This window comes from Fopius arisanus, unplaced genomic scaffold (genome assembly GCF_000806365.1).
Source record: "Fopius arisanus strain USDA-PBARC FA_bdor unplaced genomic scaffold, ASM80636v1 scaffold00003, whole genome shotgun sequence".
NCBI lineage: Eukaryota > Metazoa > Arthropoda > Insecta > Hymenoptera > Braconidae > Fopius > Fopius arisanus.
In genome coordinates, this window is record NW_011887742.1 from 760211 (window position 1) to 777863 (window position 17653).

Consider the following 17653-nt stretch of genomic DNA (forward strand, 5'->3'; position numbering starts at 1 on the left):
TCATGTGGAACGCGATTTGCAATACCCGGGGGAACGATTTTCCTTGGAGACAAGAGACTATTACCGTATTCAACGATTTTTCCTTCAATTTCTTCTTTGGGGGAATAATTTGAGCTGAAAGGGGAGGATGGGAGCACCAGAGACACTCGAAAAAAAAAATCCAGTTCAATCACATTGAGAATGGATCTGAGTCATGTCGAATTGAATCATGCCGGACAAACATTTAATGTCGGAGTCATGTCGCCATTTTTATGATTTATGTATATTTTTCTTTTTTTCCAGTGGTATCCGCGAAATCACCAGTAGAAAAGTTCATCGTGTATTTTCATCATCTCCGACTGTTGTTTTTCATCTCAACAATTCTACTCGAAAATTCTCACCGTCGATCTATCTCTCTCGGGTTGAGAAAAGAAAAATGAAGAGTTGTCCTCTCTAATCCCGGGCGTTGCTGGCAAGCTCGTTAAAATTACATCCGCCTCGGCGGGACACTTTATGAGGGCGAGGGGGACAAAAGAGAGATGGGAAATAATGCCCGGACAGGAGAAGTCGACCGTTGTTATAATTGTATGAACTCGAATTGAGTTGGCCTGTTACTTTGGCGATAGTTTAATCCATACACTCAATTAAACTATTATTACTATTCTCTTTAACGATTCATTCGCTCCTAAATAATCGCGCCATTTTCAATGCATTTTTCTTTGCACAAGAAATAATTCTCAATTGAAAATATCACCTTGAATTTAAAGGGTAAATAAACTGTTATGACTTTTCAAATGTTAAACTATCAGACAAATTACAAATTCACTTTCTCGAGCATTATTAGACCCTAGGGAAAAATTCTTGAAAATTGAAATAGGAAAAAGAATAATTTCAGCAGCGGAAAAATTCATTGGTCAACACACGAGTTTTTTTCACCCAAATAAAACTAAGAGAGACGAACGGGGGCAATTTGCAATGGTGGGAAGCCAATTGTAGTCGCGTTTGGATAAAATTTTCGTAGAAAAACAGGAAAATTTGTGAGTTTCAGCACCGAATAAAGAATAAATGTTCTAGAGAATTTTCGTCTCTGCATAAAGAAAGGGAGATTCGTTATCTTCACCGAGAATTCTTCAACTCTAAGAATATTTGGTCTCCAGTATCCTTAGGACTTGCCCTCGTTTGTGTAAAAAGTTACAATGACTGAATCTTTTCCCTTTGGTAATTGGAATATTTTTTCCAAATTATCAAAAAATTTCTGGAAAAATTTCCAGAAAAATCAAAAAAGTAAGAAAACAACAGTATAATTATAAAAAAAAATTTCCGAAACAAATTTTTGAAAAACTTTTCAAAGCATTTCCCAAAAATACAACTGCTTTGAATCCCGATTTTTTTTTTGTTTCAAAAAAAAAAGTTCTGAAGTTTTCCAGAAATTTTTTGAAAATTAGGACAAAATATTCGGATTACAATTTTTTTTTACTCGGGATGTTCCTGCCGTGCCATCCGGAATTTCAATTTTTTTCGCCGGAACATCAGAAAAACAGCAATAGAATGAATTTAGGGCGCACGTCAAACACTATAAACCCCATAAAAACAAGAACCAAAACTCATTCCCGCAATTCGCTCGGCACACAATCCCACTCGGGTCGTTCAGAAAATCATAAATCCACCGGTACTCCCGCCACACTCAGTCGGTACGAAGGAAACCAATGAAAAAGACCACCCAAAGGAGTTAAAAAAATATCCGAGAACAGTAAGAGAAAAAAAAAATTTGATAGAAGTAAAAAAAAAGGGAGAGACGAGTCTGGCTAAAACCACCTTCCCTACTCGCATTGTATCGGTAAACTTTTGTTATATGGCGAGCGTGCGGTTCGCGTTGCACGTGTGTTTCGCCACTCCACCTCTCAATCATACCCTCACATCCAACAAAAGGCCTATATATCGAACAAACACCATATTTTCGGAGAGCAACGAGTAATGGCGTCCACAGTGAAGGTGTGTCTGTGTGGATCAAGCACCGAGTGCTTGAATAAATTCGATTAAAATATGGCACCCGACTGACCACTTGAAAGAGAGGATGTTGATAGAGGTGAAGTATGAGTGGTACGTGATCATGTGGAAAGGGTCAATGGGATCGCTATATCCAGGAAAATGATGAGACCATTGGTATCCAATTCAAACAGCTGTTGATACACGACCCATAGTCGTTCAACTCCATTCGTTCAACACAGTAATTCATTAACGAATAATGAATTTCACATTTGATAAAAGAATTGACGAGTCGAATCGAAGTCGAATCATCTGCACTCTTGGGTAATTACACTTGAAATTTCGAGTATAAAAACTTGACACTTTCAACAATTCTTCGTTGGCGTGTCATTTTATTTCTCGAATCTACCAATTTCCCTGATTTTTTAATTTATTGAAAATTCAATTGTATTTGATGTTGAATTCTCACGACAGCCATCGAAATTTAAACATTCATTGAAAAATTAATGATTAATTAACATAGCAAACCTAATTTTTTGAATTTTTAAGAAAAATAATATTTTTAGTGGTCGTTTTTGATTTTTTCATGTCATCAACTCAAATCATGTAATTAAAAATTCAGATGACTTCGCGACGGAGTTGCTAAATATTTTCCTCATAAATTTATATCTCTTCTAGATTGGGTCATTAGCTGAATCAGCTTCTATCCCTTTAGTGGAGAATTGTTCTATTTATTTCTCTGAACTAGCGTGACCAATGAGCAATTTCATCAAGTTTGGTCCGAGCCCGCGTCATTTGGCGGCTCCATTGTGATGTGTCTGTCTTTGATGTTGAATTTATGCAGGTTGTCTTGGATCATGGAGAATGCAGAGGGGGAAGGACTGGAATAACGTCATTATCGATGGGCCGGGATGACAGAAACGTGTATACAAGATTCAACAAACAAGAGGGCCTATCAGGGATGATATTAATGCACCATGACAGGCCCTCGGTGCAGTGTCATTCGGGTAACCATCAAATTGACGGCGAAATTCAATTTTTTTTCCCCCCCCCCTCTCTACTTCAATGAATAGTGAATGTGGGTGGAGAGGCAAAAGGGGATGGGGATGGGAGACGGCTGTTGGTTTCATTCTGTACCTCTGTTCTTTTGGATTAAATTGTTTTATGGATTCATACGAAGAAATTGATTGATGCCCATTCGGACAGTATCCCCTTCCCCCTCGCTATTTTCTGTTACTGAAAAATAAACTCCAACTGGTTTGTTTCACATGCAATTTATCTTACTTTTCCCAGCATTAAACTACCGTGCGCGAATGCCCTGGACGTGTGACAAATAACTTTCGAGTGTTTTTCATAAAATTTACCGCAGTTCCAGAAACACTGACATAATATCTGCGTCATAATTTATTTCAATGGAGGGGGTAGTTCATTCATGAGTATGACCATTTCAACTGGTGGAGGTCATGCATAAATAAAGAGACTGTTGAAGATCTAAATGCAGTGGAGGAAAATTTTATTTTTGCACTTTGCAGATCTACTCATACGGGAGTATGGGGAAGAAAAAAATCTAACAAGTAAATGTAGTTGAGATGACTAAATTCTTCAAGTCTGTGAATAAAATTCATCTGTCAGTTGGTGTATAGTAAAGAAATTTGTATCGTCCCTTTAAAATTTATTGGCGAGTATAATTTTTCGGTCAGCACAGAGCATCGCAATTTAAAGGATTTTTTTAATGCAATTATTTATTGAATAATTACATGACAACATTTCAGAATCCTGTCTCAAAATAACGATTGATTCAACAAATGACCAAAGTCCCTCCAAAAAAAATCCCTCCGAATGAAAAAAATTCCCACGACAATCGAAAAGTAAAAGTCGATGAGAAAAATGGATTTTCACCGGATTTAATCCTAACCAAAGAATTAATTAAACAAGCCACGTTCGATTAACAAATAATCATCAGATTATTACAGTCTTGAAAAAAAAAAAAAAACTAAAATCCGATATCTTCTGCGTAATTACCGTTTAATTTCTCCATTGTGTAAATGAAGAAATAACGGACGAGTAACAAAGATTTGGCGGACGTACCGGAGACAAGGAGCAATTCTCGTTAGCAAACCCTTGGATGTTGCGATTGCCGTTGAGCAGAGGGTTGGACAATGGAATGAGAATATACTTAGAGGGTGGAGGGTGTTGGAAGATTTACGAGGTACGGACGTGTGGCTCGTGGGGATCGCAGAAACGCTACACGCGTGTCTCTTTCTCACTCTCCACTTTTTTTTATTCCACCCTTTCACCCCCTCATCCCCTTTCATTCTTATTTTTTCCCCTTCAGTTTCTCCTTTTCACACTGTCTCCTATTTCGAGTGGACGCCGCGACCCCGGTTGGCAGCTTTATTTGGCTCTTCGGTGGAAATATCTCGGGATACCCCTCACCCAGTGGTATCTATCACGCGACGCGACCTCCAGGCGAGATTTTCAAGTGAGAATCAAGTGCACAGTACTGTTCCCTCAATAATTCACTTGTCAATTTAGCTTGTACCGACTTCTGTGGATGCTGGAGGGCGGAGTCTTTCATTTTATCCCTCCACACAACATCTACACAGCCGGTGTGTACTCACCTTGCACTCAGAATGCATCTATTTATTATACAAAACGTTGTGGTTGTAGTTAAACGTACCCACCAACTCACCCCCTTTGTCCTCACAACCACTCGGGTTTTCCAACAGCACACATTCCCTGACTGGTTTTTTCCACCGAGGGTATTTGTACTCACGTGCATTTAACTAATACATTCCCGAACGAACTGGTGGAGGTTAATTTTCCCGACCCTAGAACTCCGTGTGGGACAAAACCACTGAAAATTCACTCCATTTTTTTTTTCTCTTTTCCGCTACCTACCTCTCTTTCAGTCTCATTTTTTTTTCCAACTCTTTTACGACACGATTTGTTTATTCGAGGATTGTCGACGTGCATTTTTAATGCTGGCTTACCGGTAATTTAATCGTTTGAGTTCAACGAAATTTCTACGCTGGATAATCAACCTCTATACTCGCTACATTCGTTTTGAATTGGAATTCTATATTACCAGCGAGGCGATTATTGAATCGTTCGTTTCGCCCACTCATTTTATCACGGCTCATCTGCTAAAGTGATATTATATGGTAATAGAGGGAGATTTTTAGGGACTGGTGGAGATATCGATATCGAAATCGAGTTCTATGGAGTTGTCGTGCTATTGGGTGAAGCCGTTGGTCATTCAATTAATACATACGATAATTCTAACATTATTCATGTTGAGTGATACGTAGAGTAATGCGTGTGGTTGTCGGGGTATTTAATTATTTGGAGAGTCTGTCAATCTATCGATCGTCGGAATAAACCCAATTTGAGGGAATTTTAATTACGTCAAGTGGTACCTAATTATATTCCGTTTTATTCCCTTATGTTCATGTGCATGAATTGTTGAGTAGCGATAAAAATAAAATTTTTGAAAGTCATTATTATTAACTGAAATCGGTGTTGAAAAAATATTTTTACATTTTTCGTACCATTAATTGACGTTGATAATATTAAAAGTTCAATCGGAGTTGTGATTTTTTATTTTTAAAGCCCAGACGGTTATTCATTATTTAAAAGTCATTCAATCGAATTTTATAGTAATATTTCGGGGGATTTAAATTATTTTACGGTTAACCGTTAAATAATTTAAATCCTAAAGTTCATAAGCTACATCAGTATTTAATTATTAATAAAATATTTAACAAACAATGAGATTGATATTTTGGTTTATGTTCGTTGAGTTAGATGATTAATTTTTGACTGAATTATGAAAAATATTGAAAATTGTAGTTATGGAAAAATTGTTTTAATATTTCTACTAGATAATTTTCAACTGTTCAGGGCAAATGGTATTTCATGATTTTTTGTCAATTAAAATTAATTTGAAAATATTGAAAAGTCACTTGCAACTAGTACTTCAATTGATTGGTATGTGTGATGAAGTGGAAAGTGAAAGGGCAGCATTTAGTTATTCAAAGAGCCACTCATCTGATCATTGTAACAAAGAGAATTGGATAGAATTCAAATGGTTTCCAGTGGAAACGAGATAGAATACCACAGGTTACGTCAATATTGAATTACCTGCAGATTCAATACGAAAATAAAGGGCATTTTTTATGATTTAATTAAATGATTAAAAATGATACTTTAAAAATATTTCAAAATACATTTCCTGGAATTTTTCTTATTTTTCCCCTACTTTTTCAATTAAAAATTTCAAATGCAGTTTTCAGTACAAGATATTGCAGTTCAGACTGAAATACTCCAGTATTAATAAGTGACCAAGAATTTTAATTGAAAAAATGTCAAGACTCATCATGGAAATTGAACCCAAAATGCAATTCAAATTTTAATAAAAAATAAAAAAATAAAAAATTCAACGTCTAAATAAAGAACAACTGAAATATTACTCCAACATTCCGCTGAATGGTCTATCTCTTCATTCATGACAATTTCAAGTTTCTCCGGTTGAAACTTCCGGTGCAATTTTCAGTACAGCGTATTGTAATTCAGACCGACATGATCCATCAATGACCATGAACGCACTAGATCCCGATGGTGCGCCAAGACCTTCAATGGATAACGAAAATAAAAGCTCAATCGACGAGGCTTTACATACGCTTCGGGGCATAATCGAAAAAAAAAAAAAAATTCAAAGTGCACAAGAGCCTCTCAACCATTTAACGCCAGAGGGAAAATTATAGTTGGCTTAGCACAACGCGTACATGTGAGCCCCTGAAAATTCGTATGTGTGCCATAAAAGATGAGCGTATGGCCAACGAAAAGGGGTAAACGATAATCGGATTAACACGATTGAACGAGGAAAGGATTTTATCGAAGCAAAAGTAGAAGCTTGTCTCAAATACTCTCGAATACCTCCCCCCCACCCATTTAACACTTAGTTGTCTGATTTCCCTTGTCTAATTCTCTTTGATTAGGATCATTGAGGTGCTGGATAGACTCTAATGCACTTGGACTTTTATGCATGAAGGGTTAAAGTGCTCAACTTCACGCCGCCTTAATGATTCAATCAGCAGTTCCCTAAGACGTCACTAAAACTAGTTTTTTTTTCATGACAAGGCTGTTTTAAATTTTTATCGTTTTATTATTATTGGAGTATATTTTCGTTTTTGAAAATTTTCGGGTTTTTATTAGTAATTTAGAAATTGATATTAGAGAAAAATGGAGCATATCCATGATTTCCTGGTTCAATATCTAGCAACAGCAGATGTTCCTCAAAATAATTGAAATTCTACTGTGAAAATCACTAGCAACGAGAGCTTTTCCCTTGTTAAAAAAAAAAATGAGGAAAATAAGTGAAAAAGCCACTTGTTGCGAGAATTTCTGGTCGTTACATTCTGAAGTCGAGACGAAAACGAGAAACAAGTGATTTTTTTTCCGGAAACATCGATTCTCTTTTCTCCGAGTTGAAACCTTTCGTTTCGCTCCGTACATTTGTGGAACCCCCATAAAGGCCAATAATCTGAATCGAAACTTGTCTCCCTTCAAAAATAAAAATGCACCCCCAATGATGGTCCATCGACTATGCACCCTTGAACACGGGGTGGAAACGCCCGCCCTTAATCATGAAAAAAAAAAAAACTCGCTTGATTTTCGAAGGCTGCACCGAAATGTCGGCACCCTCGTCGCAGAAGCCCTAGGAAGCCGAGGTACGAGGATCGAGAAGCCTAAAAAGGGCAAGCTGTGAAGATCTAAGGGGAATGAAGTTACCTCTAAATATCCCCATACATCATCCTGAGGAAAAAAACTAATCTCGACAAAGAAGATTTACTCAGTAAAAGAAAACAATTTTCTAAATCGTCAAATCTGATGAGTCCTGTTCCCGCACTGTTATTCAAATAAAATAAACTCCAGGGGAGAATTTATCCTCGGGGTAAATATGCAAAGGGCTTAAGTATATTTAATTGTGCTACACTGTTTAAAAATACACTTGACATTTTCAAGTAAAAGAATTCAACATAATTCTTTAATAAGTCGTCATTGACGAGTGCTTTAACTTCTTCAACATCAAAAATACTGAAAAACTTTAAAAATGTTGGAAATTATTTTAATAATGTAAATAGTATTTCATGTAAAAGGTTCACGATGAGCATAAAAATTCGAGCTTTCATTAAAAAATTAATTAGGTTTCAATCTGAAAAGCCCTATTTCCTTGAATTCTCAAGTGCAATTTTTAAATGCACATGACGGAGTAATTGTATAATATAATTATATTTCTCAATAATTCCTTTACTATGTACACCGAAAAAAATGGATTGATCTCAAATATAATGAACTCATTCGACCAGAGCAAATTTCATGAATATTCCCACTCATTTAATTCAAGTTAATTATATCGCTGCTAAAGTGGATGTCACAATAAAACAGAGTAGCACACACTGCAGAGGATTATACGTATTTTATTTTTCCCGCACGTCCCTCGTTTCCAAGACGAAAAAAAAAAACTTTATCGCACCTCTCCACTCCATTGTAAAGAGACACGCGTGATTTCGATATATTTCTCTGGTGCACAATGCCCCCTCATTTGCATCAGTCTGACAGAAGGCCCCACGGACACCGAAAGAGTAGCAAAAAAAATGCACAAGAGAAAGGGAAAATCCAGAGCGAGAAGGTACAAATTGCTGGAGTTATGGGGATATGTATGCAGGAACCAACGATTACCCCAACCCCTTGGCCAACGAACTGTTGAAAATTTCAAGTGGAATAAAGTCCATAACTATCCGTACATGCATATGGAGAGTACTGTAACACGTAAGTGCTCTTATTACTCAAAGCGACAACATTTTTTAAACATCATTCTGCCCTGCAACATGCTTTCAGCTTGTTTATTCTCTTTCGCTCATTCACTCCTTGCTTTAATTCTCATCGCATTTATACTACCGTGCAATCAGAATAATTTACATCCCCCTTCCCCACCCATCATGACTCTCTTTCTCGTACACATCTGGAAAAGTTAGAGAGGAAAATGGCTGGCGCGTTGGGTGTTTTCTCCCAAATGGCCATCATCATCCACAACAAAGAGATTATTTTTTATCGTTGGACTAAATGTCCTCGACTCTTTCGCACTTATACACCGAATTTCAAACGATGAAACGGCCTATTTCATGGGTAATGGGTATTATATTCTCGTTGCCATGGAAGGTCTACGCGTCTCATTTTTTTCTGTTAAGTCCTCTGCCATGTGAGGGTTTTACTCCCACCCTATCGGCCGGTTGGTGTTATTATTATTGTTTTTATGGGCGGCGATTGGATGGGAATTGAGGCACTTGGATGATCCAGGGGTGAAAATGGAAGATTTTTTTTTGTTGATTCCATTGTAGTGAAGATTTTTCTCTATTTTTATTCGCGCAATAAGTCCTCAGCTTTAACAGAGATTTGGAGATTTCTTCGCGATTGATTAAATCTTTTTGCAGTTATGCTCTCCTGCTGTTAAATTAATTTTCTGAGAGAGTAATTGCTTGAGTTGCTGCGGAAATACCAAATTATTTTTTCCCTTAAAATTTAATGTAATGTAATTATTACCGCAAATATTTCAAAGACTTGTCATGTTGCTCACTAAATTTCAAAGTAAAAAATTCAACAGGAATTTAATTTTAATGATAAAAACCTGACGAACAATTTATGATTTTCAAATATTAATTGCGAGATAAGTGCTTTGTCATGGATTAGGTAATCCCGGGTAAAAAAAATTTGAATCGGAATGATTTTTCCAAATTTTCAAAAAATTTCTGGAAAACTTTTCATAAATTTTTTTTTGACAAAAAAAATCGGGAAACGAAACACTTGTATTTTTTGGAAATGTTTTGAAAAATTTTTTAGAAATTTGTTTCGGAAATTTTTTTTTATAATTTGCTAGAAATTTTTTGAGAATTTGGAAAAAATATCCCGATTACAATTTTTTTTACCCGATATAATGATTATATTATATTGTCATTCCAATAAAATGTCTGTGCGTTTTATTTTTTCCTGTTAAATCTTCGACCATGTGAGGATTTTCCTCCGGCCCTCTGGGCCGGTTGTTATTATTATTACTGTTATTATGGGCTTGGAAAGCCGAAAGCTAGTTTGAGATGGAAGCAATTCAGCCGTATTCGGTATAATACACTGGCCGAAGGGAGAATGCCCGAGTGAAGCTCATACTGTCAAGTTGTTGAACATGTCAAGTGCCTTCGGGGAAATCGCCTTCGGTGAAGCTTCTTTGGTTCACTGTTGTATTTCCAGATGGGTTAATACATTTTTTTTCTACTAATATATTTAGGTTTATTTCTGCTGAAGTCGCGTGATCCCCCAGTTACATCCATTTTACTTCGACAAAAGAGTCCGGGGATTATTCCGACATGAAAATAATGCGCAATCCCTAAATCCATATGGTACCGCCTATATCCCAGTTCCTACTATTGTCCCGGTTTCTGCCACACTTATTCGTTTTCAATAAATACAGAACAACCCGGAATTCGCCAGTTAATACACCGCTGAAAATTTTCACGTGATATTTTAATTGAAAATATCTGAAATTTTTACTAACGACAAAGTGACAAATTTCTTTCATTTTTTTTTCAGTCCACTTATGGCTTCACAAAAAAAATATTTATCTCTCTGCCTCCATCCAGGAAATATCCACCGACAATTATTCATAGACGGAATGCACTCGTCATAGTTCTCCAATTCATACCAGAATTAATTGTGTCTATCTAAATTCACGGAATTAAAGAGTAATATTTATCTTCCGGCACATAGTATTCCGCGAATTTCCATAAAAATTATCAAAACTAGAATTTCGCCTCTCGATCGCGTGAGTTATTCCATCATTTTTGCAACACTTTTTTTCACCGCGCTGAATGTTTTCCCTCAAAATTTAATTCCCTGCCATTCCCCTGAGCATTAATAGTCGGCTGTCCATAAAATTTCAATTTTATTCTAACAGTGTACATATGCATGAATGCACAAACATACGGATGTATTTTGCATAGCCAATGAGCGTATTTTCATTCCGGAGAAGAAGGAAATTGCTTATCAGTCACTCAGCGGCGCTTTCCCGTTTTTTTTTTCAGGGTAAAAATCCACTCGTGGGAGTAGAGGAAGTTTTCAGAGTAATTTCGTTGGGAAAATTTGTCCGGCGTCGGTCTCAGGGGATTTCCAATGCACTTGTACTCCCTATAGATTTCCATTGAATCCGTCAACTCGACCGTGGCAAAATATCGCCCAGTCCCGTCAATCATTCATTCGTTCGCAGGTGGGATTACGAATTTTCCCTGCTCAAAGAACTTTATAGGTTTATACCTTTGTGATATGCAATGATATTCGCATTGGGAAATTATCCAGCCCTGGGAAATGGGATCAACTCGGGTATGAATGAGACTTGTTTGATTATGTAGTGGGGAAGTAATTCCGGTGGGGCATGAATGCGTTGACTGATCTATTTATGGAAATCGGGGCTTTCACACGATCTGACCAGTTGAATATTGTTGGTCTATGTTCAAGACGTACGTAATGCTACTTTTCGTCACAGATAATCAGATTTCAGCTTTCAGCTTTTTTGTTTACTTACTGTTATGAGTATAATTATCATTGCAGTACGACAGAATTCTCAGTTCTTTAAGGCAGAGAACATTTGAAAAATTGAAATTTTACGGAAAAATTAGAAAAAACCGGAATGTCAACTTGATTACTGATTATATCTATTTTAACAGTCAGTTAAAACCATCCAACCATAAAATATCCCATATAAATTCAAGATTCTTAATTGACCGAGAATTCCCGAATATATATATATATCATTGTATATTATAATGATATATATATTATATATATATATATATTTATCATTGTTTCCGGTCATTCGCCAATAAAAAAAAATGTCGCCGCGTACTTTATCTTTTATTAGCGAACGAATTCCTTTAAATTCCATCACATCATAATTAAATATGACCACACAAGACATGCACCCCAAATATCCCAAATTTTCACGGCCGGATTGGCGTAAAAATTATTCCACCAATTATCCAAAACCGTGAAAAAAATGTGGAATTTTCGCATGAGCCCCTCATAAATTCCGCTTAAAAGATATTCGAAACCTAATAAAAAAGTGGTCAATGACCGGAGAGTATAATAGTGGGTGAAAAATAAAGAGTGTGAGAAATATGCGAGAGGAAAGTACCTAGTATGGGTTATCCGTAGGATGGACAGTGCTCGGAAGCCGAGGTTGGGGTCCCCTCTAATGGCTCGACACGGTGTGGGGGCACAGCTGTGGCCGCAAGTGTGATAAATGGCTGCGGAGAGCATATACAAACCTAAATATATAGCCACAAAAGCTCGTCGTCGCAACAACGAAAGCCGGGCCGCGAACTAACGCCTCATCCGAACCCTCAAACCTTTCCATCCCTCTCATCTCCCCCCAACTCTTCCACCTCTTCCACCTCTTCCACCCTTTCCACCAATTCTACCCATTCCACCCCTTCCAGCCCTCCCACCCCTTCCACCACTTCCACCCCTTCCACCACTTCCACCCCTTCCATCACTTCCACCCCTTCCATCACTTTCACCCCTTCCAACAATTCCTCCCACCCACTCACCACCCAAGAGACAGATCATTCCCTCTTAATGGGAAAATGCACGTGAAACCATACAATACATAGAACCAACGCGATACTTGTCGAATTCGAATGTGCGGATTGAATTTGCGCGCTTATTCGCATGAGCTTTCAATGTTACACGTCAAAGATAATCTCACAACGCAAAATTTCCTCTCTCATCCACGGACCCCAACAGGAATGACCAGTTTTGGCTCATTCCCCCAGATCCTCCCGATTTACCACAGCTCCATCTCTATGACGAGTCTCCCTCTCGACTTTACGATCTATCCAAAGCTCAGTCGAATATTCATTTGTACACCCGTGATCCTCTCTCTGTGGTATTGCGTTTCAAACGAATGACCGCGGTGCACTTGTGGTATGAATAGAATATTCACCGGAAACGCGAGGGCTAAAAAAAAATATTCATCCCTTTACGATGGAAAAACTGGACAATATTTCAGTGAAACAAAAATTCAGATCTAAAAAGAATTTCGGGGATTGCGCGTAACAATTGTGAATTTTTTTTGATAGTTTTTTACGTGGGGGGTGTGGGGGAGATTTTTTTAGCAGGTGTCACGAACTTTTCCGAATTATGTCGTCAATAATTTAGGAGTTGGGGGAGATTGTTTGGTGATTGAAGGGTGGGGAAGATCCATTACTTAAAGATTTAGTCTGAGATGTCATTATTGTTCGGTGTTCATTTGGTTTTAATTATTTAAATAGTTCAGATTTTGGAGACTTGTATTCGTTAATGATTCTTGTTTATTCCTGGGGACATCCTAAATTTCGGCACGATTTTCGAAATATTGTCGTAATTTTTAGTAATTGCGGTTCTTCGATTCCGCATGGAAACATCCAGAAGTGCATTGTTAATTTATTGGCAATCATTATATTATATTATGTAATTAAATAACAACTCCCCAGTTGTTTATTACGTTTTTTTATGGCGATTCTCATGGAAATAAACTCCCGCTTTTTTGGAATTTTCAAATGGTTTCTCACGGTTCAGAATGAAGGATATGTTAATATTCGAAGGAATTTCAATTTTCCAACCCATAAGCCACATAGAAAAAAAGTTGCTAGAATCAAGGATGAGTTTTCCCGAATCAATAAAATAGTTCCCCAACATTCAGAAAGTTCTTCTCCATGGATAATAAAATATTCGAAGCTATGTCAGGATAAAAAATATTCTGAGCCATTGCGCTACATGATTACTACGCATTACAGTTAATTTTATTGTAAATTCTAATCCTTATGACGTATGAGCTTTAAAGGAATTTTTACACAAATATTATATAGTAAAAATTACTTTTTTTTCGTTATAAATTCTTCGGAAAAATTCTAATTCAAAAATTGAATTGAAATATTACCAGAAAAATATCTCAATGACTGGCGAAAAGACAGTCAGACAGACCCAGTTGTTGTGCGCACAAATTGATGACTGATATTTACGTTTTGCTCGTAGAATTCACGTGACGACCCATAAAAATTCTGCTCCAATTTTTAATTGGACCTCACTTCGCTTACCGATTACAGTTCAAAAGTGATTTTTCTCTTCGCGTAAAAATCTCGGGAAATACCCCACATTTTGTCTCCCCCCAAAAAATGTTTCACTAGACAACGAGGGAATGTGTAATAACGAGATTTAGGGTGAGTATGGCAATCACCTTGAAGAGAAAGGGATGAAGTGTAAAAAAGTGTAACTTTAGGTTTTGGTCACGAGAATTCATCCTGATGTGGTACACTCCAAACCTTTCCAAATATTTCTCTCCTAAATTCACCCTCATCTCACCTCGTTGCCACTTCCCTTTTCAGTTTCTACAATTTTGGGTGACATGCGCGCATGTATTATCACCCCTGGAGAAAACAATTCTCGTAGCTATTCGGGCGGGAACACCGTATGGCGGAGACAGACGCGCAAATGCTGCAGATTCCGGAATTCCCCCAGCGACAAATTTCTCGGTGGCTCCTAGGAAGTATACCCAACTATTGTGGTGTACTATACTTTCATCCACTCGAGACGTCTTCCTTGCAATGTTAAATGTAGGGTACACCATTGTTTAGGAGTGCACTGCATTCTCCGAGGATTTTAAATAACCCCCCCTCTTCACTATCATCCCCAAGCTCCTCCGCCCCCTCCGATTATCGTTATTATCTGTTGAGACGATTCATAATATAACGCGTTGAGCAACTTTGAGCTAAAGTTGTCAATATTTATGCTGAATGGATTCGGCCCCAGGGGAAGATTCCGAGTCCCGAGGATGTATGGAGAGACTCAACTGCTACTTGATTTTACATTCTACAATTTTACTTTTTTATCTTTACGTTGGATTTTACTTGATCATACTAGATGCGATTTGCATTAACAATTTATTTTGATGAGGAAAGTTATTAATTCCGAGAAAAACTAAATGTGAATGTTTAGATAAATTTATTTCTGACGAGTCGATCGTAAATATTTCCGAAAATCTTGACATCTTTTTAATTGAACTCCCTTCAATGAAATTCAGTTAACTCTTAATTAATAAAAATGCTTTTAATTTTTAATTTGTTGTAAAAATTCCAGAAAATTATGTTTTTCCGTTGAATAATAATTTATCTCCTAAGAAATATAAAATTCAGAGAAAACATTGCTTGTTTAAAAAATCCCGACGATTTTCCAGTCCCGAATCAATTCGAAAATAAAGAATAATCGTCAATAAAAAATGTTAAATTTTTTCTTTAAAATTGCAAATGTAATTCTCCACCAGTGTATTTCTCTCTGTAAAACCTCAGAGTCACGTTGAAACGATGCCCCAGAAAATAGTGATCTCGTCCCACCCGAGTGTCAAGAGATCATCGACTCCCGACCTGGACAACATCGAGGTCGCGGTGCGCCACGTGTTTTTATCACAAAAAAAAAAAAATCAAGTCACCCCCCGATCCTCGAGACTAAAAAAAGGACATCCCGATGAACGAAGAAAAATGAGGGAGGATGCAAATTACACGGGCGAGTAAACCGAACCTCATCCTGCCGGAACAATCAATCGGAGAATAATTAAAAAACCCGTCGTTCAGAAATGCTCGCGAGCAGATGATGCCCCCGCTTCCTAGTCTAATAAAAACCACTAAAATCAAATAAATGGGAAGAATCAATTTCCCTAATTAGGACAGAGTCCGATGCCCGATAAACTGACAGTTCAACGTCCTGAAAAGCCCGATGTCACGTGGCCTGCGTTACACCATAAACCAACACTCATCGTGTCATCTCAATTATCAGAACTTGTGTCTCAGATAACATCATCCCTGTCTCTTCCTCTAGTCTCTAATAACGTATTAATAGAATAAATCGATAGGCTACCGGTTCGATTAATTCCCCGCGCACTTCGAATCGCGATTCGCTCAGGGCAGGGATTTTCGACTGTATCCTTTCAAAATTTCACATGTGCTGGAAAATTGATGAACTTTAAATATATATTGAATTCTTCATCAACGAATTAATTAATGACCTGAGAGCAAATAGTTCTCAATTTTTAAATTCACACTTGCAAAGAAAAAAACGTTGGAAACTCAGAGAATACAATAGCTCATCAATTTTCAATATTTTGAAGATTGATTTGGAGTTCGTGTTCACTTTTCATGAGTTGGAAAATTAAAGGTTTCAGTGACTACTTCACTGAGTTCATCTTGAATTCTCGTATTCAAGTAACTGAATAATTTCAGCAACGTTTTTAATTGACAGATAAAAAACGTGCTGGAATATATTAAATTTATAGTAGAATCAAGACATTTTTAGTGCAAAACTTTCCGGATTATATTTAATACTTAAAATAGACCCGTAAAATGAGTAATTAAATCAATGATACTCCGTGCTAAACCCTAATCGTAATAAATAAAATAAAAAACTGAGAAGTCATGTTCCCAAAATTTCAAGAAACTTGTAAACGTGAGTGCCGACCACGTTTCTCCACGATGACGTAACCAGAGAGACCGCAACGCACCCACTGGAGGCGCGATGCCGGCGTATATTACACTCCGAAAAAAAAAAAACTCCTAACATAATCCTCTGCCAACCAAACCCATATCCCCCGAAAATTCCAAAATACCACTGCACAAATAAATTGACCACATTCACCCATCCGCAATGCCCCATTGTAATCGCAACTTATTCCACATCGCATTCACTTCTCCCACAAAATTTCAATGGTCCATCCGCAAAACCGTGGAACAAATAATTCAGCGATGAATTGCGTAGAACAAATTCAGCCCATCGCAAAGGCTACCATTATATTGTTAATTTAAATCCGGCTAATTATGAATGATTAAAAAAACATTTTTGAATTTCGTGCACTCACCGGAGCTGGACACTGGAGGAGTGGTGGAATTCCAAGATAATTGTTCGAATTAGTCACAGTCACTTGAAACTAATAACTTGTTTGGGTGCACGTGATGGAGTTTGACAGCTGATCGGTGTGGGAGGGGAAATAATGGGAGGATGACCACTCGCCACGAAGTGCCGCGGCAGACTAAGAGTTTTGGCTCGGCGCACAATTCCTTGGTACGTCGGCGTCACCTACTGTGTGTTGTTGCGCATCCAAGTCGGATGCTGCACAACTACACGAGATGCGTGCGATGACCGCTTTTACCCCGCGCAGTCGCCACTTTCTGTTTCCTCCTGGTTACGTCCTTTTAACGCTCATCCAACACTCGACTTTACACTGCAACTGAAAGCCCAATTGAAGGAATTTATTCAATTCGCCAGGTTACAACGCTCATTGCATTTGGGGAGTTCACATCATTTCCTTTTTCATCTTTCTTTAAAAATTTTTGGAAAACTCGCAGGCTTTTTTTTTGGGAATTCAAGCATTTTTTAACAATTAAAGGGCAATTTGCAGATGTTTCATTGTATATAAATTATATTAGTCTATTTGCAATAATGCATTTCAGATTTTTTAGAACATTTGGAGAGAAATTAAAAGACTGGATGAAAACCATGGATGGAATTCTTTTTTACTATGGGAACATTTTTTGACAATTCAAGGCTAATTAGGAGA

The 17653-nt window shown here is 37.4% G+C and overlaps 1 protein-coding gene across 2 annotated transcripts in view; it reads right to left on the reverse strand.

Moving 5' to 3' along the window:
* PH4alphaEFB (prolyl 4-hydroxylase subunit alpha-1) overlaps window positions 1–17653 on the reverse strand; it is a 97353-nt gene that overhangs the window by 56274 nt on the left and 23426 nt on the right. Inside the window, exon 2 of one of the 2 annotated variants that reach the window (XM_011308535.1) lies at window positions 16955–17323. The exons of the other annotated variant lie outside the window; for it this stretch is intronic. The gene's annotated coding sequence lies outside the window, so the exon portion shown is untranslated. The remainder of the gene's footprint in view (window positions 1–16954; window positions 17324–17653) is intronic. 2 annotated transcript variants of the gene reach the window in all.